We start from the raw sequence: 21,474 nt of genomic DNA on the forward strand, positions 1-21,474 counted from the left end.
AGAGACCTATGACAACTCTGAGGGAAATACAAGTCTCAGTGAATACTACAGATGTTACCCCTAGGGTTTCACCAAACCCTGCTTTGATGAAGTGTCAAAGGAAAGCGCTGTTAACTAAAATTTACATGACATACAAGACTCTGAACTTGGATATTTCTTTTAAGAATAAAGTTAAACTTTTGGGAAATCATACCAGGTTTAACCAAACCTTGCATGCGTACGCTAAAAAAAAAAATCATACAGACATGCCATAAAAACAAGGACTGGAAAAAAAATTGCTTGCACATGATTGGATGATGGAAGCTTGCAGAGCTTCACCTCACTCCTTATTACAGGAAATGGTACTGGCCAGATCACCAGGTGAAAATAGGGGGGGGGGGAGCCTAAAAGAAAACAAATGCTGCAATATATTACATATTTTTAGTTTTGGGTTTATTAACACTTTTTTTAAAGAAAACATGTATACATGTACTGTTATAAACCATTGTGCTAACTTATATTAATGCAACTAGCCATGGGGTGGGGGTGTATTCAGCTCTATTATTTCTACACAATAAAATGCAAAACATGAACACAAAGTCCCTCAGTCAATGCAGTTAAAAAATGTACATGCCGATGTCCTTGCCCATCCCCCTAGTGAGAGACTGGGAGCAAGGGGTGTAGGGGGGATTTGGGGGATTAGTAGAAAGAAAGTTAGGAATTGAGCAATAATTTTCCCTTTGATCGATTTTGTTGGTTTGAATAGGGAATCTGTTATCGTATAGATCAGAATTCTGATGAATTTTTTAAATTTATTCAAGAATACCTTTCTAAACTTTTCATTCATCCGCTTTAAGGGGTGGTGTCAGATCTTCAATGGCCACAATAACATTTACTCTTGCAATCCAGTGCACAATTATGGGAGGCAATTTAGTGTTGGTATACTGACTTTTGCTGATGACTAAATGTACGAACAATTATTTAATTTTTTTATGCCTTTTTTTTTTTTTTTTTTTTTTATTAGCAAGTGAATTACTATTTGCTGTGACTGAGAGCAACCTGGTAATTTTTGACAGATCATGGTCTGGGCAATCCCAGAAAATATGGCATTTAGTGGTTGCGTTGCCAACACTGGTCTGGTAATAGATTTTTTTGAAAAATGTAGATGCCATGTGAAGCGCATATTGCTTCATACCTCTTTTTATGGTTTTGCAAAAGGTTGGCAGAATGGCGGTTGAGGATAATAACCAATAAAGCAGGTATGACATTAAAAATCCTTTTTAGTCCCTGTAAGTTCTTAGTCTCCACCCCCCCCCCCCCGTTTCTAACTTGCTGGTTTTCTCTGCCCATGCGGGCAATCATTTCCCTAACTAATGTCTACTCTATATATGCTAATCGCTTCAGTTGACTTGTACACATTGGAAATCTTGACACAACCAGCTACACTATAGTTGCTAAATAGGGATGAGCTTCGTGTTCGACCGTTCATCGAAATACGAACGTTACGGGCCATTCGCGCCAAATTTGAGTGGCGCGTCATGGCCCAAAATTCACTGCGGCATCGCAGTGCATTGCTGGCTGATGATTGGCCAAGCATGCACTATGACCCGCATGCTTGGCCAATCACAGCGCGCAAAAAACGGAGAGCCATAATTGGCCAAAGCCAGGGTGGCTTTAGCCAATTATGGCTATGGGGGTTTAGTACACGCCCCACACTATAAAAGGTCGCCTGCAGGTCGGCCTTGTGTAGTGTGTTGCGGTGGTTAAAGACAGAGAGAGACAGTGTAATTTTTTTCTAGGTAGATAGAGCAGGCAGGCTAGTCGGTTAAAGTTGGTGTGTAGAGGATATATATGCATCCCAGGTGTTGTACATACATTTATACACTGTATAGTTTAGCTAGATCAGCTATTACTAATTTACTGGCAGGCAGTTGATCGTGCTAGCTGCAGTATTCTCACGTGGTGTATTGCCTGTGTCCTCTGTAGTTTGCACCTAAAGCTACTTGGTGTGTACTGCACGTGTCCTCTGTAGTTTGCACCTAAAGCTACTTGGTGTGTAATCACTGGCCCCCCGATTACTAGGGGCACACGAGAGGGGTGCCCGTTGTCGCCCCTCTTGTTTGCCCTGGCCATGGAGTTGCTTGCGTTTAGCATTCGCTCCTCCCCCTCCAATTAAAGGACTCCCAATTGCTAATATAGAGGAGCGCATTTCACTTTATGCAGATAACACATTGGTGTATCTGGCTGATACTAATAAATCACTTCAGGCCCTGTTGGTGGAGATTAATACCTTTTTGGAGACTATTCTGGCTTCCGGGTGAATTGGGATAAGTCTAGTCTTTTCCTCCCTAGATGTGGCTGAGCCTCCCCTGATTCACCCGAATTCCCAGCTTCAAGTGGTATCCTCCTTTAGGTACCTTGGGGTTCTGGTGCAGACCCCTTTATCTTTATATGTCACCAATAACTTAGATCCTCTATTGGTCCGCCTTCGGGAACAGACCAAGCAGTGGATGGATCTGCCTCTGGATCTTATGGGGAGGGCCAACGTCCTCAAAATGATGTACCTACCGAGATTACTCTATATCCTTGCCAATTTCCCTTGCAAAATACCTAAATCTATTTTTTAAATGCATAGATTCAATATGTACTACTTTCCTGTGGAAGAGTGGCTCCCCCAAGGTAGCACTTGAAACACTACGGTTGCCAGCGCACTTGGCAGGCCTGGCATTTCCCAACTGCTTTCTATATTTGGCATCCCAGTTGGTGCACATCCACGATTAGCTGTGCCTGGTTCTGGCCAATGCCTGTACCTCCACGGAGGGAGCCATTGCATCTTCTCTGGAAACCCTACATAATATTATCTACAGAGGCCGGGTCCCCGATCGCCCGGGAACCTCCATATTTGCCACCTACCTTTCTTCTTTTCGTTATATTGTCACCAAAATATCCAGGCACACCTGGCTGAAATCTCCCAACAACCCCCTGTGGTTTAACCCCAATCTGCAGGAACTATACTCCCTTCCTGATCCCAATCGCTGGTACTCCAAGGGGGTTAAATATTTATGCCACCTGTACAATGCTCAGGGCTTTAAATCTTTTTCTCAGCTACGTTTAGATTTCGATTTACCAATATCGTACCTATTTTATTACTACCAGCTCAGGCACACTATCCGTGCCCAGTTTGGCTCCCTGGATGATCCCACTGACCTACCCCCATTGGAAAAACTGCTCAGACAGCCAGATCCCACTAAACTTGTCTCCACCTATTATGCAGCCCTAATGACTGACTTTAACCCCAGGTTTCACAAAGCTCAGGTAAAATGGACCTCTCTGGACATCTCCCTGGTAGACGAGAACTGGTCAGAATTTAGTGATGCGTATAAAACCTCTGTTATTGCTTCCCGGGACCGCATCATACAGGTACAAATTTTCCATCAAACCCACCTCACTCCGGCTAGGTTACACAGGTTGGGTCTCCTGCCCTCAGCTGCCTTTTTCCGCCACTGTGGCCGGGAGGCCGATTTCTTACACTGCTTCTGGACATGCCCGGTAGTCTAGGACTTCTGGGAAAAAGTGGGTGCTTTCATCTCATCGGCGCTAGGCCTCCCAAACATAATCCACCCCAATAACTGCCTATTAGGCATTTTTGGCGAATTACACCAATCATCACATGCCAAGAGACTGCTCCGTATACTCTTCTATGTTAAAGCTATTTTACTGTCCTGGAAGGGCACACAGACCTCTCTGAAATCCCTCTGGTTAAAACTTATTAATGACGCTATCCCACTGTATAAACATATTTTTGAACTCCGGAAACGGAACAAAACCTTCCACAAAATTTGGGGTATACTTTATATTTTGCACTGATGGCAAAATATAAACTGACTCATGGTCCAGCAGGCATGGACAGGGACGTTGCCTTTCTTTCACGGCGCATTGGGTGACTCTGCTGGCAGCTGGGAAGGATGCAGGACAAGGTACAGTAGTGTTGGAGGTTGTTCCGCCACCACGCCTCCAAAATGCTACGACTGATTGTGACACACCTCTCTCCTCCACCCCCTCTTCTTCCTCTGTGGCCCCTTCCTGTGCTGATGTGTCCTTGGAACCAGCGGTGCTTCATAGGCGTTCAAGGGGCTACGCAGGTACGCAGGCAAAGAGATGCCATGCGGTGCTTGAGCTGGTGTGCTTCGGGGGGACAGGAGGTTCTGTCAGCTCTGCAGGGGCAGGCTCAGAGGTGGTTGACTCCACGCCAGCTTAGGCCAGGAATGGTGGTTTGCGACAATGGCACCAACCTCCTCTCCGCCCTACGACAGGGACAACTGACCCATGTGCCCGGTTTTGCTCATGTCCTTTAATTTGGTGGTGCAGCGGTTCTTGGGCAGGTACCCAGGCTTACAGGATGTCCTGAAGCAGGCCAGGAAAGTCTGTGTGCATTTCCGATGGTCATATAATGCCAGTGCTCGGCTGGCAGACCTCCAAAGGGAATACAACCTGCCCAAGAACCGCCTAATCTGTGACATGCCCACCAGGTGGAACTCTACGTTGGCCATGCTGCAGCGGCTGCACATGCAGCAGAGGGCCATCAATGAGTATCTGTGCCAATATGGCAGCAGAACTGAGTCAGGGGAGCTTGTGTTTTTTCCCCCACGCCAGTGGGCCTTGATCAGGGATGTCCTGTCACCATTTGAGGAGGCCACAAGGATGGTGAGCAGTGACGGTGCATGCATCAGTGAGACTGTCCCTCTTATTCACATGTTGGAGCACACGCTGCATGGAATAATGGACAGGGCCCTTGAGGCAGAACAGAGGGAGGAAGAGGAGGACTTCCTTACCTCTCAAGGCCCCCTTTATCCAGACAGTGTCCTGCTTGCCCGCCTATCACACAGGAAGAGGACGAGGAGGAGGATTGTGTCAGCATGGAGGTGGAGCCTAGCACTCCGCATCAGCAGCAGTCTTCAAGGGATCAATTACAGTCCCAAGGAACCCATGGACTTGTATGTGGCTGGGATGAGGTGGCTGCGGATCATTGTAACCGATCACAGGGTGCGCCTCTCCACCGACTCTATCGACTGACCTTCATAAAAATGAATCAGGCTTGGATCACCACCAGCTACCAAGCACATATTGCTGATGTAACTGAATATTTTTTTTTGAAATGTCAGATCCCTTCAAGACTGCCTATGCTGATGCTGAGTGACTATCCTGTTGTGCTGAGTGAATATCCCTTTCCTCCTCAATGATCTTGCTGATGGCTTGTAAGAACATTGTTGGTTCTGGGCACCGCCACCAGTGGCTAAGGCCCAATTTTTCTGCCCCTGTTTAACAGGGGCGTGTAATTCGAGATTTTCCTAGCTTGTGACGGAAAATATTAATTATATGAAGACAGGAGGCGAGTATCTTATGCATTATCTTTCTTTAATAATGCCCATGGCAGAAATACAACTTTTTCAGTGATTTCAAATAGAAAAATGTTTTAACTGAAAGAAAAGAAAAACTACAACACCCAGCAGCCCTCAGGCTGGGACTGCCAATCATGAGGCAGGACAGCCGGCATATAAGGGGCTGCCTCCTTAGAACCTTCCTCTTTCTTGAGGCGAATCGGCAGGTAGCCCGGAACAGCAAACAGTTCGAAAACACCGGGACCCTGGTAAACTGGACCTTCGGTACCGGATTCGGTCAACGGCATCCCGACTCCGGATCTGGAGCGCAGTAGGAATCTCCATCTTTGGTCTGCGATGAACTAAAACCATGGATCGAAACGGAACAGCAATCTCAACTCCCGGGGCGTATCAGCCTCCGACTTGCGGGATGCGTGGTTCAACAGCCTAGAACGAGAGAGAGACAACACCGTGATAGGGTTGGGTCGGGAGGGAAGATACTCGCCTCCTGTCTTCATATAAATAATATTTTCCGTCACAAGCTAGGAAAATCTCGAATTATATATCAGACAGGAGGCTCATATCTTATGCAAGTTCAAGCTATGACAATGTATATATATAAATGATAGCAATCGGAACAACTACAAACTGATAGAGATATGTGTTCCTCCGGTCTGAAGCAGAATTGGCGGAAGGTGGTCGGGACGACCAGTCCGCCGCTAGCCGTAAGTCCTAGAGGGAGCCGTTCGAGGTGACGACCCTAGTGATGGGCACCTAATGGGGTTATGTCAACCTTGCCCTAACCATGACCGACCGTGCCCCTCTGGCTAGCGTAGCCGCGAAATCCAGAAACTGAGGATTGACGTAGGAGATAAGGAATTGAGAGAATTGCGAGGATCGCAGTGGGACCGTCAATGGCTCGTAAGCCTGTATAGAGCGGAGCACGCCTAGTTGTGGATGCGCAGAGAAGAACGGGTAGAAAGCCGATGGAAGACCCGTCGCTGGCCTACACATGATGGAAAAAACCTGACTCAGTGAAATGAGACCCGACGCCTGGCTATGTCCAACGTCGTGAAGCCCGACACACGTATGGCGGAGTGAAGTGCGTTGAACTTAACGCCTGTCAAAGTCGGTACACCCATGGATGTTCCCCCACCGGTAGTAAGACTACAAGGGAGCGTAGGCTAGAGTCGCCGAGCGATGGATGTTAAGGGAGCCATAGGACCTCCCGGATTCCAAAGAGTCCGTCAGATAGTTGGTCACTACAGGCAGACGTCCGAACAGGCCAACCTGTCCTTGATCACACCACCTAGAGTCCCCAGGTAGATCGAGATGTCGATCTAGCCCCGGGGCCCAGGCCCAAGCAAGGAGACCCCAGCTGAACTTTTAAAAATCGCTGTTCGCGACCGGCACCCCGAAGTCACCCAAGCGGGGCGAGGTAGGATGAGCGCCGTGAGTAGAGGGTGCAGATCCCCGTCCGGACTGGCAAGGAGATGAGGGGAGCGAGTAAACAACCCGGGGAGATCCATCGACATCCCCAGGAGGAGGGGAAGCCTTGGTTACGTTGGCCACCGCAGAGTGAACCGCACGACTGATGTTCTCATGTTTGTAAAGTGAAGGAGGACCCTGAGGGTCAACGAGAACGGGGGAACGCGTAATGTGTCCCCTGTGGCCGGGTTTCGGCGGAGGGCGTCCACAGAATGCGCCTCCGGATCCGACCTCTGGTTGTAAAAGTGCAGGAGAGACGAAAGACGAATAGTCCATAGTTTTCAGCAAGGATCCCATAGGTGAGCGAAGGCCAGGAGCATTGACCGGCGAAGCCGCCAATCGCCTGAATCGATTGGGTAACGAGAATTCCAATCCGCCATCATATTGGAAGTGCCTGAGGCATATTCCGCAACCGGAACGATGTTGTGCTCCAGGTATATTGCCAGAAGTCTTTGGACGATCTGCTAGGATACTGGATCTGGGACCCCCCAAGCGATTGACATACCGACCGCGGTTACGTTGTCCATGCGCAGGAACACACAGTAGTTGGACTCGTGTGGCAGCAGATTCCTGACGGCAGGAAGGTCGCCAGGAGTTCTACGTGTTGACATGCAGCAGAGACTCCGCTGCGGGCCAAGTCCCTCTTGCGGACGAGGGACCGCACCGAGCACCCCGCCGAGGCGGATGGCATCCGACTCTATGACGAAGTCCGTCATGGAATTGAAGATGGTCTTGCCGTCCGATCGCCGGCCTGACGCAACCACCACCGTAGGACCAGTATGGCTTCTGTGTCCAAAGCGATTTCGTCTGCACAGTGAAGCCCCTAGCGAAGACGCAGGGCCCTGAGTTTCTGGAGGGCTCGATAGTGAAGGGGGGGTGCCGGAAAAATGGTCTGGATTTACGCCGATAACAGGCCGCTAGGCGAGCCAATCCGCGTAAGGAGACCCGTAGTCTGCCCAGTAAGATACTGACCTCTTGCAGATGGCGGTCAATTGATCATGGGTAGCCGAAGGACCGCTCGGCTGGTGTCCACCAAGAACCCGAAAAACTCTATCCCCTGCGATGGGGAGAGGCTAGATCCCCGTGATCTATGGGGAGTTGTCCGGGAGACGTGTTCGCTCGCCAGGCGAGGAGGACGAGCTGTTAAGAGTAGGCCTTCCAAGTAGATAACCAACCTCACCCCTCTGAACCGCAGAGGTGAGATTTTACCGCAGGGCGATAACCTCCACCCTTACCTGGCCAGGAAGATGTTACTGAGGAAGCCTGGAGCCCTACCGACTTGTAATAACTATCAGCGTGATCCCGAGTAGCATGCCCTCGGTGGTATGACCAGGGTCTGATTCGGCTAGGTGGAACCGCTGGGGATCAAGTCTCATTGAGCTTGAGCGGCGGTGTCCTGTCGGACACGTAATGTTCGTGCATCCCAGGAGGCAACTGCCCCTTGGGCCAAGCCCCTGAGTTGGACTGGGTCGAACGGTTGTTCAGCGGCAGTAGCCCGTTCGGTAAGGCGTAGGTTGTGGTGATAGAACCAAAAAGGTCTAAGACCCTGGACTGAATGGTCCGAAAGGACCTCTCTATTCTCTTTTGGGATACTTCTCGTGTTTGGTGAGATACCTCCAGAGTATGGGGTCCACCCCGGGGGTGTGCACGACCTTATTTGGCAATGGAAGGGGGTAGTACGCCCTCAATTTGTTTCGGTGGGGTTTACCGACCGATGTCCGGGTCCAGTATTGATATATTGGGCCGCCTCGGGTAGAGGTGCCCAGTCACCGGAGTGAGGATGGCAATCGCCCCCGGATCGACATGGCTCTCCATGAGAGTCCAATAATGTTCCACCCTGGTACACAGGGTTGGCGTCGTCATGAAGCGTCATGTGCCCACTGCTCAAATAGTCATCATCATCATCTTCATCCTCAGACTCAAAGGTGTTAGCCGCCTCGGACGACTCTGGAAGAGTCCATGAATGGGTCTGGCTAGGCTCGGGGTCGATCGGAGTCTGGGAGAGCAGTGGGTTGGCAGTCCTGGTGGGGTACTGCCTGGGGCATGTTATTTACTTCCCCTGCCGGGGAGTCGGGGGCCACAGAAATGTGGCGGTGTTTTGGAGACACCTAGTCCCTCTTGGGGGCGGTAAACCGTTGCCGGACGGTCCGGACGTAGGGGGTGCAGGCGGGTTGGGATAACCGACGCCAGGGCGGCCCGGACGGATCTACCGATCAGATATTTAGAAACCTGTGAAAATCATCTATTGGTATAATTTATTATTTATTTGTATAATTTATACATTTCTATGTATATTAACGTATTTATTTATTTAATTGTTCAGAAGAGTACATGCCAGGGGAATAAATTCCCCAGAGACATAACCGATGATTAGTATAATATATTCATTAAATAATATTTCATTTATTTACATAATATGATCTATATTTCTAAAATATACATCATATATTTGTCATATCAAATTAATCATATAATCATAAAACACTTATTTACCAATATAATGTATTATTATTCATTTATTAAATGTATTCATTTGTTTGTGATAGTACAGTGAGGGGAGAGATTCCCCACCACAATGGAGCAAAGCATGAGGACCCACGTCCTGGGTCTTGCATCGCACACTGGCGTAGCGATACAGGGGGGAGCGAGGTCCTGGCTTGTATAAATTATGTAATTTATTTGTTATTATATACATTTAATTTAATTATTTATTTTGATTCGAATCTTTAAATTATCTATTTATTTTAATTCAGATTAATTTATAAAATGTTATTAAATTTATTCATTTATTGAAAGACCATGAGTATATATATATATATATAATCTAGAAGATTTATTCAAATTATTTCATATACTGACAGTAGCAATAAAAAGGGGAATTAAAAAAGATCTTCAATTTAGGGCACACGCTGGCAAGCTGTGTTGGGCAGACCCCCCTGGGGATTCGAACCTACGAGCCTATGGGGAACAGCCTTGCCAAGCCTGCGTGCTAGCCACTAAGCTAGGAGCACTGCCACTGTAGATGAGAACGATCGCAGTGCCTGCCTCCAACACCACTGGGTTAGCTTGCGGTGGGAGGAGAGCCTGCGAGGAGAGTCTGACGGGGTTCAACTCCAGAGGTGAAGTCTCGCGAGACTACGGCCTCTGGAGTTCCTATTGAGCCGAGGGTTTGAGGGACAGAGCGGTCGATGAGGTCCGCTCTCTCCCGACCCGCTCAGAGATTGGGGCGATGAGACTGTGAAGGAGGGGAGCGGCCGCGACGGAGGCCCCGCACCCCGACAGAGCGCGCGAAGGCGAGCGTGGGGAAGAAGGAGGGGAGGGACAGTTGCCCAGAGATGGCGCCTGTTGAGGGAGCGAGGGAAAAAGCACGGACCCCTCATGGAGGAGCCGCAGCGCTCCGGTGCCAAGGAGGGGGAAGCCCAAGACAGGATGACTGCAAGTAAAAATAAAGTACATACATGGCTCGAATACAACTACCTGACACCATTCGGTATCAGGGAAAAACAGACAAAAAGCGCAAAATCGGGGGATACCAGGGAAGAACTCCCCATATCCACAATCTTCCAAATAAAACAATCAGAATTTCCAGCAAAAACCTACCTGACACCGGGACATCCGGTATCAGGGAGACAATATAAAATCACAAAATCGGGGAAATACAAGGGAAACTCCCAATATTCCACAAAATTTAAACATATGAATCAAAATTCCATAAAAGTACCTGAGACCAAATTCGGTATCAGGGCTAAGATATACACAAATCAAGCTTAAAGTTACATGAAATACTTATCTGTATGCTCTGCCATGAGCAGAAAGAAAGAGGAAGGTTCTAAGGAGGCAGCCCCTTATATGCCGGCTGTCCTGCCTCATGATTGGCAGTCCCAGCCTGAGGGCTGCTGGGTGTTGTAGTTTTTCTTTTCTTTCAGTTAAAACGTTTTTCTATTTGAAATCACTGAAAAAGTTGTATTTCTGCTATGGGCATTATTAAAGAAAGATAATGCATAAGATACTCGCCTCCTGTCTGATATATAATTACAATTTTTGATGCAATACTTTGCAGCGGGCTCATTGTTGCACTCCAACTAGAGTATCTGTGAGGGGTTGCAGTGTTGTGGCACCAGTGCCTAAGTCCCAATTTGTCTGCCCTTGTTCAACAGGGGCATGTAATTACAATTCTTGATCTAATATTTCACAGCAGGGCGTTCCAGCGCCCCCCAAGACTAACTGTGACAACTTAGTGTTGTGGCAACACCAACACCTAGGGCCCAAATGTATGCAGAGTATATACGGCAGGCCCCTACTTTCAAACATTAAACTTAAAAACGACTCCTACTTGCAAACGGAAGGAGACAACAGGAAGTGAGAGGAAATCTACCCCTAGGAAGGGAAATTCTTTTCTGTAAAAAGTGTCTCCTGTCCACTAATGCTTTATCACCAATCCTTGTTTAACAAAAAAATATATTTTTTTTTCTTTCAAAAAATCATTTGTCATTGGGACAAAGTGAGGTGCAATCTTCTGAACAGATGCACACAGACCGCAAAACAAATGTTACAGGGGTGATCACCCTTCTCTGTTTTCAGAAAAGCTTAAAAAAAGATTTTATGGCTGAAGCTACACTTTAAAGAAGTACCAGTTGAAAATTACAAATAGATTCTACTTAACAAACCTACAGTCCCTGTCTTGTTTGCACCGCCTGTATACTGCTGTTCAAAGTAATATAGGGCCAAAGGGGCTGGTAATGACCTGGGGGGAGGGGGGCGGGGAAACCCATGCTATTTTTTCTCAGTGATTTTCATCCATATTGCAGGGACCAAACATTACATTAAAGCCGCAAGCAGTCTTAAATGACTTTTCTTGTAGTAATCTCATTTTGTGCAGGGACAGTTCTAAACATGTGCCACTTCACAGGCATACTATAGACACCCAGCAGGTACGATATTTAACCACTTCCATACAGGGCACTTACGCAGCTTCCTGCCCAAGCCAATTTTCAGCTTTCAGCACTGTCGCACTTTGAATGGCAATTGCGCGGTCATGCTACACTGTACCCAAACAAAATTGGCGTCCTTTTTTCCCCACAAGTAGAGCTTTCTTTTGGTGGTATTTGATCACCTCTGCGATTATTTTTTTTATTTTTTTGCGCAACAACTAAAAAAAGGCTGAAAATTTGGAAAAAATATTACGTTTTTATTTTTTTTCTGTTAATTTTTTTGTAAATACGTTTTCTCTTTCAATTACGGGCACTGATATGGCAGCACTAATGGGCACCGATGAGATGGCACTGATGGACATCGATGAGGTAGTACTGACGGGCACAGATGAGGTGGCACTGATTGGCGGCGCTGGTATGCGACACTGATGGGCACTCATAGGCGGCACTGATGGGCACACATAGGCGGCACTGATGGGCACTCATGGGCGGCACTTATGGGTGGCACTGATGGATACTTATGGGTGGCACAGATGGGCACTGATAGGTGGGCACTGGGCATGGATGGGCACTGTGGGGTGGCACTGATGGACACTGGGGTGGCACTGATGGACACTGTGGGGCAGCACTGATTTTGCCAGGTTGCCAGTCAGTGCAACTGATTTGGCATCTTTTTTTTTTTTTTTTTTTTTTTGCAGGTTTTTTTTTTTTTTTTGCCCACCCTGGTGGTCCAGGGTGGGCATCCCTGGTGGTCCAGTGTGGCGATCCGAGGGGGGGCTGCGCTGATAAACAATCAGCGCGAACCCCCCCTGTCAGGAGAGCCGCCGATCGGCTCTCCTCTACTCGCGTCTGTCAGACGCGAGTGAGGAAGCCATCAACGGCTCTTCCTGTTTACATCGTGATCAGCCGTGATTGGACACGGCTGATCACGTGGTAAAGAGTCTCCGCCGGAGGCTCTTTACCGAGATGCAGGGTGTCAGACTGACACCCCGCATCACCGATCGCCGCGATGCGTGCCCCCATTTGCGCGCGCGGGATGAAATCCGGCAGGACGTTCTAGAACGTCCTGTCAGGATTTCATAACCACTTCCCGGAACGTAAATCGGCTATAGGCCGGGCGGGAAGTGGTTAAAGGAATTTCTCTTTTTTTTTTTTTTTTTTTACTTTAAGCATCATTAAATTCGCTGCTCCAGAAAAAACGACTTTTTTTTTTTTTTTTTTTTTTACTTTTTTCCCCATTGATGCATGTTCCCTGGGGCAAGACCCGGGTCCCCAAACCCGTTTTCCGACAATAACTTGCATATTGGGCTTTAAAATGAGCACTTTTGAATTTGAACGTTCGAGTCCCATTTGACATCAATGGGGTTCTAAATGTTTGCGTGAACGTTCGGTCCGTTCGAAGGTTCTGTTGCAAACCGAACGAGGGGGTGTTCGGCTCATCCCTATTGCTGAATACACGAACCCCTATCAAGACAATTTGGTCCACAGCTAAAGCTGAACACTTTGTAATATAACTATTACATGTAATCTTTTCACTTTTTATTGTCTTTCCTATAACCTGAAATGGTATATATGTATTGTACCTAAAACTAAGGAGAAGGAACTACCCTGTTTGGTGCCATTCATAACATCAAAAAAAACTCAGGATGCCATTGGTTGTAGCCGTCACAGATGTTATGAGTGTAGTGACATGTTTTTCTATATTGGGTGATAATTAGTGGGAATGCTTTAATAAGCATTCCCAGTATTGATATTCGTTTTTTATTATTAGTGGGAATGCTTAATAAGCATTCCCAGTATTGATATTCGTTTTTTATTATTAGTGGGAATGCTTTCATAAGCATTCCCAGTATTGATATTCGTTTTTTATTATTAGTGGGAATGCTTTAATAAGCATTCCCAGTATTGATATTCGTTTTTTATTATTAGTGGGAATGCTTTAATAAGCATTCCCAGTATTGATATTCGTTTTTTATTATTAGTGGGAATGCTTTAATAAGCATTCCCAGTATTGATATTCGTTTTTTATTATTAGTGGGAATGCTTTAATAAGCATTCCCAGTATTGATATTCGTTTTTTATTATAAGTGGGAATGCTTTAATAAGCATTCCCAGTATTGATATTCGTTTTTTAGTGGGAATGCTTTAATAAGCATTCCCAGTATTGATATTCGTTTTTTATTAGTGGGAATGCTTTAATAAGCATTCCCAGTATTGATATTCGTTTTTTATTATTAGTGGGAATGCTTTAATAAGCATTCCCAGTATTGATATTCGTTTTTTATTATTAGTGGGAATGCTTTAATAAGCATTCCCAGTATTGATATTTAGTGGGAATGCTTTAATAAGCATTCCCAGTATTGATATTTAGTGGGAATGCTTTAATAAGCATTCCCAGTATTGATATTCGTTTTTTATTATTCTTCTTCTTAATTTTATTCCGTACGTTTTTTGGCTCTGCGTAACTTCTGCATACTTTCAGCTATTGAGACCATTTAACTTTTAAAATGTTCGTCTCATTCAGCTAACGATGGGACTTCTTCAAGTTTTTTTGTACTATTTATACTTTTTAAAATATTAAGCTTTTAGACACTTTTTTTTAACATTGAAGTCAATGAGAACATCCTTTTTCCTGCTTCAAAACACACGTTCTGCCAAAAGTTTCAGCTCCTTCATACTTTCACTTACAGACACCAAACAAACTTTAAAGCGGTCACAAAATATTCAGCTATCCAAACATGACTTTTTAGATTGATATCTTATACGGTTTTTGTGAAAACGCAATTTACGTTTAGTGATTTTTTTATCGGTTATAATGTAATCCTATGGAGCAGGTTTAGAGTGTGTCATGTGACCTTTAGAGTGGAGATCTTTGAAAACAAAAATTATCTTTAAAAAAAGGGCGAACAAATTGCTCTCACGCCCACAAGATCTACTTGTCATACACAATTTATATATCAAAACGTAGGTATGCTTGTCTGGTTTCAGGCAATGTGATCAGTTTTGTGATACGTATTTTAGTTTTAGTTCCAGGAGCTTCTAAAGGACAAGAGTGACAAAACCACTCTCATTGACCGTCCATGTTAAAAATTTTAAAATTTTCCTGCAAAACACACAAAGACGCTCTTTTCTAAATCGCTGGCATGGCCACAATTTTAAGTTTATCAACATAAATTTCATATCGATGCGTTCACAAGGGCCGTGTCTTTCAAACGGTGAAGTCGCTGTATCGATCGCATGTACGGTTGTGGATTTATTACGTTTTGTTTGGAGGCGTAATTAATGTATTGGTCTGTGAATTAAAAGGCGTTTGTAATGGAATTTCTTTCCATAAATAGCTTTCCTTACCTCAGGGCAATATTCCTCCTCACTGACCTGGGGGGAGGGGAAACCTCTTGAGGGGGGAGGGGCGACCAGGAAGTCAGGATACTCTCTACTTTGCAGATAGAGAAAGGAGCTGTGTGTCCTAAAGATAGTGTAGTGGTTATGGTGAATGGCTTTGGTGCGGGCTCAGCAATTCAGCATTCCCACTCGCATTTTCCTCAGGGAATGCATTTTCTAGTCGTTTTTTATTATTCTTCTTCTTAATTTTATTCCGTACGTTTTTTGGCTCTGCGTAACTTCTGCATACTTTCAGCTATTGAGACCATTTAACTTTTAAAATGTTCGTCTCATTCAGCTAACGATGGGACTTCTTCAAGTTTTTTTGTACTATTTATACTTTTTAAAATATTAAGCTTTTAGACACTTTTTTTTAACATTGAAGTCAATGAGAACATCCTTTTTCCTGCTTCAAAACACACGTTCTGCCAAAAGTTTCAGCTCCTTCATACTTTCACTTACAGACACCAAACAAACTTTAAAGCGGTCACAAAATATTCAGCTATCCAAACATGACTTTTCAGATTGATATCTTTTACGGTTTTTGTGAAAACGCAATTTACGTTTAGTGATTTTTTTATCGGTTATAATGTAATCCTATGGAGCAGGTTTAGAGTGTGTCATGTGACCTTTAGAGTGGAGATCTTTGAAAACAAAAATTATCTTTAAAAAAAGGGCGAACAAATTGCTCTCACGCCCACAAGATCTACTTGTCATACACAATTTATATATCAAAACGTAGGTATGCTTGTCTGGTTTCAGGCAATGTGATCAGTTTTGTGATACGTATTTTAGTTTTAGTTCCAGGAGCTTCTAAAGGACAAGAGCGACAAAACCACTCTCATTGACCGTCCATGTTAAAAATTTTAAAAATTTTCCTGCAAAACACACAAAGACGCTCTTTTCTAAATCGCTGGCATGGCCACAATTTTAAGTTTATCAACATAAATTTCATATCGATGCGTTCACAAGGGCCGTGTCTTTCAAACGGTGAAGTCGCTGTATCGATCGCATGTACGGTTGTGGATTTATTACGTTTTGTTTGGAGGCGTAATTAATGTATTGGTCTGTGAATTAAAAGGCGTTTGTAATGGAATTTCTTTCCATAAATAGCTTTCTACCTCAGTGCAATATTCCTCCTCACTGACCTGGGGGGAGGGGAAACCTCTTGAGGGGGGAGGGGCGACCAGGAAGTCAGCATACTCTCTACTTTGCAGATAGAGAAAGGAGCTGTGTGTCCTAAAGATAGTGTAGTGGTTATGGTGAATGGCTTTGGTGCGGGCTCAGCAATTCAGCATTCCCACTCGCATTTTCCTCAGGGAATGCATTTTCTAGTCGTTTTTTATTATTCTTCTTCTTAATTTTATTCCGTACGTTTTTTGGCTCTGCGTAACTTCTGCATACTTTGAGCTATTGAGACCATTCAACTATTAAAATGTTCGTCTCGTTCAGCTAACGATGGGACTTCTTCAAGTTTTTTTGTACTATTTATACTTTTTAAAATATTAAGCTTTTAGACACTTTTTTTTAACATTGAAGTCAATGAGAACATGCTTTTTACCACTTCAAATCACGTGTCCTGCCAAAAGTTTCAGCTCCTTCATACTTTCACTTACAGACACCAAACAAACTTTAAAGCGGTCACAAAATATTCAGCTATCCAAACATGACTTTTCAGATTGATATCTTTTACGGTTTTTGTGAAAACGCAATTTACGTTTAGCGATTTTTTCAGAAAATGGAATCGGTTATAATGTAACCCTATGGAAGGGATTTAGAGTGTGTCATGTGACCTTTAGAGTGGAGATCTTTGAAAACAAAAATTATCTTTAAAAAAAGGGCGAACAAATTGCTCTCACGCCCACAAGATCTACTTGTCATACACAATTTATATATCAAAACGTAGGTATGCTTGTCTGGTTTCAGGCAATGTGATCAGTTTTGTGATACGTATTTTAGTTTTAGTTCCAGGAGCTTCTAAAGGACAAGAGCGACAAAACCACTCTCATTGACCGTCCATGTTAAAAAAAATTAAAATTTTCCTGCAAAACACACAAAGACGCTCTTTTCTAAATCGCTGGCATGGCCACAATTTTAAGTTTATCAACATAAATTTCATATCAATGCGTTCACAAGGGCCGTGTCTTTCAAACGGTGAAGTCGCTGTATCGATCGCATGTACGGTTGTGGATTTATTACGTTTTGTTTGGAGGCGTAATTAATGTATTGGTCTGTGAATTAAAAGGCGTTTGTAATGGCATTTCTTTCCATAAATAGCTTTCCTTACCTCAGGGCAATATTCCTCCTCACTGACCTGGGGGGAGGGGAAACCTCTTGAGGGGGGAGGGGCGACCAGGAAGTCAGCATACTCTCTACTTTGCAGATAGAGAAAGGAGCTGTGTGTCCTAAAGATAGTGTAGTGGTTATGGTGAATGGCTTTGGTGCGGGCTCAGCAATTCAGCATTCCCACTCGCATTTTCCTCAGGGAATGCATTTTCTAGTTCTTCTTCTTAATTTTAATTTTATTCCGTACGTTTTTTGGCTCTGCGTAACTTCTGCATACTTTCAGCTATTGAGACCATTTAACTTTTAAAATGTTCGTCTCATTCAGCTAACGATGGGACTTCTTCAAGTTTTTTTGTACTATTTATACTTTTTAAAATATTAAGCTTTTAGACACTTTTTTTTAACATTGAAGTCAATGAGAACATCCTTTTTCCTGCTTCAAAACACACGTTCTGCCAAAAGTTTCAGCTCCTTCATACTTTCACTTACAGACACCAAACAAACTTTAAAGCGGTCACAAAATATTCAGCTATCCAAACATGACTTTTTAGATTGATATCTTTTACGGTTTTTGTGAAAACGCAATTTACGTTTAGTGATATTTTATCGGTTATAATGTAATCCTATGGAGCAGGTTTAGAGTGTGTCATGTGACCTTTAGAGTGCAGATCATCCACAAAAAATATTATCTTTAAAAAAAGGGGGAACAAATTGCTCTCACGCCCACAAGATCTACTTGTCATACACAATTTATATATCAAAACGTAGGTATGCTTGTCTGGTTTCAGGCAATGTGATCAGTTTTGTGATACGTATTTTAGTTTTGTTCCAGGAGCTTCTAAAGGACAAGAGTCATGTTAAAAAGTCTAAAAAATGTTTCTGCAAAACACACAAAGACGCTCTTTTCTAAATCGCTGTCATGGCCACAATTTTAAGTTTATCAACATATATTTCATATCGATGCGTTCACAACGGCCGTGTCTTTCAAACGGTGAAGTCGCTGTATCGATCGCATGTACGGTTGTGGATTTATTACGTTTTGTTTGAAGGCGTAATTCATGTATTGGTCTGTGAATTAAAAGGCGTTTGTAATGGAATTTCTTTCCATAATTAGCTTTCTACCTCAGTGCAATATTCATCCTCACTGACCTGGGGGGAGGGGAAACCTCCTGAGGGGGGAGGGGCGACCAGGAAGTCAGCATACTCTCTACTTTGCAGATAGAGAAAGGAGCTGTGTGTCCTAAAGATAGTGTAGTGGTTATGGTGAATGGCTTTGGTGCGGGCTCAGCTATTCAGCATTCCCACTCGCATTTTCCTCAGGAAATGCATTTTCTAGTTTTAATTTTAATTTTATTCCGTACGTTTTTTGGCTCTGCGTAACTTCTGCATACTTTCAGCTATTGAGACCATTTAACTTTTAAAATGTTCGTCTCATTCAGCTAACGATGGGACTTCTTCAAGTTTTTTTGTACCATTTATACTTTTTAAAATATTAAGCTTTTAGACACTTTTTTTTAACATTGAAGTCAATGAGAACATCCTTTTTCCTGCTTCAAAACACACGTTCTGCCAAAAGTTTCAGCTCCTTCATACTTTCACTTACAGACACCAAACAAACTTTAAAGCGGTCACAAAATATTCAGCTATCCAAACATGACTTTTTAGATTGATATCTTATACGGTTTTTGTGAAAACGCAATTTACGTTTAGTGATTTTTTTATCGGTTATAATGTAATCCTATGGAGCAGGTTTAGAGTGTGTCATGTGACCTTTAGAGTGGAGATCTTTGAAAACAAAAATTATCTTTAAAAAAAGGGCGAACAAATTGCTCTCACGCCCACAAGATCTACTTGTCATACACAATTTATATATCAAAACGTAGGTATGCTTGTCTGGTTTCAGGCAATGTGATCAGTTTTGTGATACGTATTTTAGTTTTAGTTCCAGGAGCTTCTAAAGGACAAGAGTGACAAAACCACTCTCATTGACCGTCCATGTTAAAAATTTAAAAAATTTTCCTGCAAAACACACAGACGCTCTTTTCTAAATCGCTGGCATGGCCACAATTTTAAGTTTATCAACATAAATTTCATATCGATGCGTTCACAAGGGCCGTGTCTTTCAAACGGTGAAGTCGCTGTATCGATCGCATGTACGGTTGTGGATTTATTACGTTTTGTTTGGAGGCGTAATTAATGTATTGGTCTGTGAATTAAAAGGCGTTTGTAATGGAATTTCTTTCCATAAATAGCTTTCTACCTCAGTGCAATATTCCTCCTCACTGACCTGGGGGGAGGGGAAACCTCTTGAGGGGGGAGGGGCGACCAGGAAGTCAGCATACTCTCTACTTTGCAGATAGAGAAAGGAGCTGTGTGTCCTAAAGATAGTGTAGTGGTTATGGTGAATGGCTTTGGTGCGGGCTCAGCAATTCAGCATTCCCACTCGCATTTTCCTCAGGGAATGCATTTTCTAGTTCTTAATTAGTGGGAATGCTTTAATAAGCATTCCCAGTATTGATATTCGTTTTTTATTATTCTTCTTCTTAATTTTAATTTTAATTTTATTCCGTACGTTTTTTGGCTCTGCGTAACTTCTGCATACTTTCAGCTATTGAGACCATACAACTTTTAAAATGTTCATCTCGTTCAGCCAACGATGGGACTTCTTCAAGTTTTTTTGTACTATTTTTATACTTTTTAAAATATTAAGCTTTTAGACACTTTTTTTTAACATTGAAGTCAATGAGAACATCCTTTTTCCTGCTTCAAAACACACGTTCTGCCAAAAGTTTCAGCTCCTTCATACTTTCACTTACAGACACCAAACAAACTTTAAAGCGGTCACAAAATATTCAGCTATCCAAACATGACTTTTTAGATTGATATCTTTTACGGTTTTTGTGAAAACGCAATTTACGTTTAGTGATTTTTTTTATCGGTTATAATGTAATCCTATGGAGCAGGTTTAGAGTATGTCATGTGACCTTTAGAGTGGAGATCATCCACAAAAAATATTATCTTTAAAAAAAGGGGGAACAAATTGCTCTCACGCCCACAAGATCTACTTGTCATACACAATTTATATATCAAAACGTAGGTATTGTTGTCTGGTTTCAGGCAATGTGATCAGTTTTGTGATATGTATTTTAGTTTTAGTTCCTGGAGCTTCTAAAGGACAACAGCCTGAAATTATCTCTCATAGACTCTCATGTTAAAAAATCTAAAAAAAATTCCTGCAAAACACACAGACGCTCTTTTCTAAATCGCTGACAGGGCCACATTTTTAAGTTTATCAACATAAATTTCATATCGATGCGTTCACAAAAGCCTTGTGTTTCAAACGGCGTAGTCGCTGTATTGATCGCATGTACGGTTGTGGATTTATTAAGGTTTGTTTGAAGGCGTAATTCATGTATTTGGTCTGTGAATTTAAAGCGTTTGTAATGCTATTTCTTTCCATAAATAGCTTTCTACCTCAGTGCAATATTCCTCCTCACTGACCTGGGGGGGGGAAACCTCTTGAGGGGGGAGGGGCAACCAGGAAGTCAGGACGCTCTCTACTTTGCAGATAGAGAAAGGAGCTGTGTGTCCTAAAGATAGTGTAGTGGTTATGGTGAATGGCATTTGCGCGGGCTCAGCAATTCAGCATTCCCACGCATCGCATTTTCCTCAGGAAATGCATTTTCTAGTTCTTAATTTTAATTTTATTATTCCGTACGTTTTTTGGATCTGCGTAACTTCTGCATACTTTCAGCTATTGAGACCATTCAACTTTTAAAATGTTCATCTCGTTTAGCTAACGATGGGACTTCAAGTTTTTTTGTACTGCTTTTAGACACTTTTTTTTAACATTGAAGTCAATGAGAACATCCTTTTTCCTGCTTCAAAACACACGTTCTGCCAAAAGTTTCAGCTCCTTCATACTTTCACTTACAGACACCAAACAAACTTTAAAGCGGTCACAAAATATTCAGCTATCCAAACATGACTTTTTAGATTGATATCTTTTACGGTTTTTGTAAAAACGCAAT

General features: G+C 43.4%; 1 protein-coding gene across 2 annotated transcripts in view; it reads left to right on the plus strand.

The window, feature by feature from the left end:
• The window catches only part of LOC120944825 (RNA exonuclease 1 homolog), a 104,713-nt gene that overhangs the window by 58,809 nt on the left and 24,430 nt on the right, over positions 1-21,474 (plus strand). The window lies entirely within an intron of this gene.

This window comes from Rana temporaria, chromosome 1, assembly GCF_905171775.1.
Source record: "Rana temporaria chromosome 1, aRanTem1.1, whole genome shotgun sequence".
NCBI classification, from domain to species: domain Eukaryota; kingdom Metazoa; phylum Chordata; class Amphibia; order Anura; family Ranidae; genus Rana; species Rana temporaria.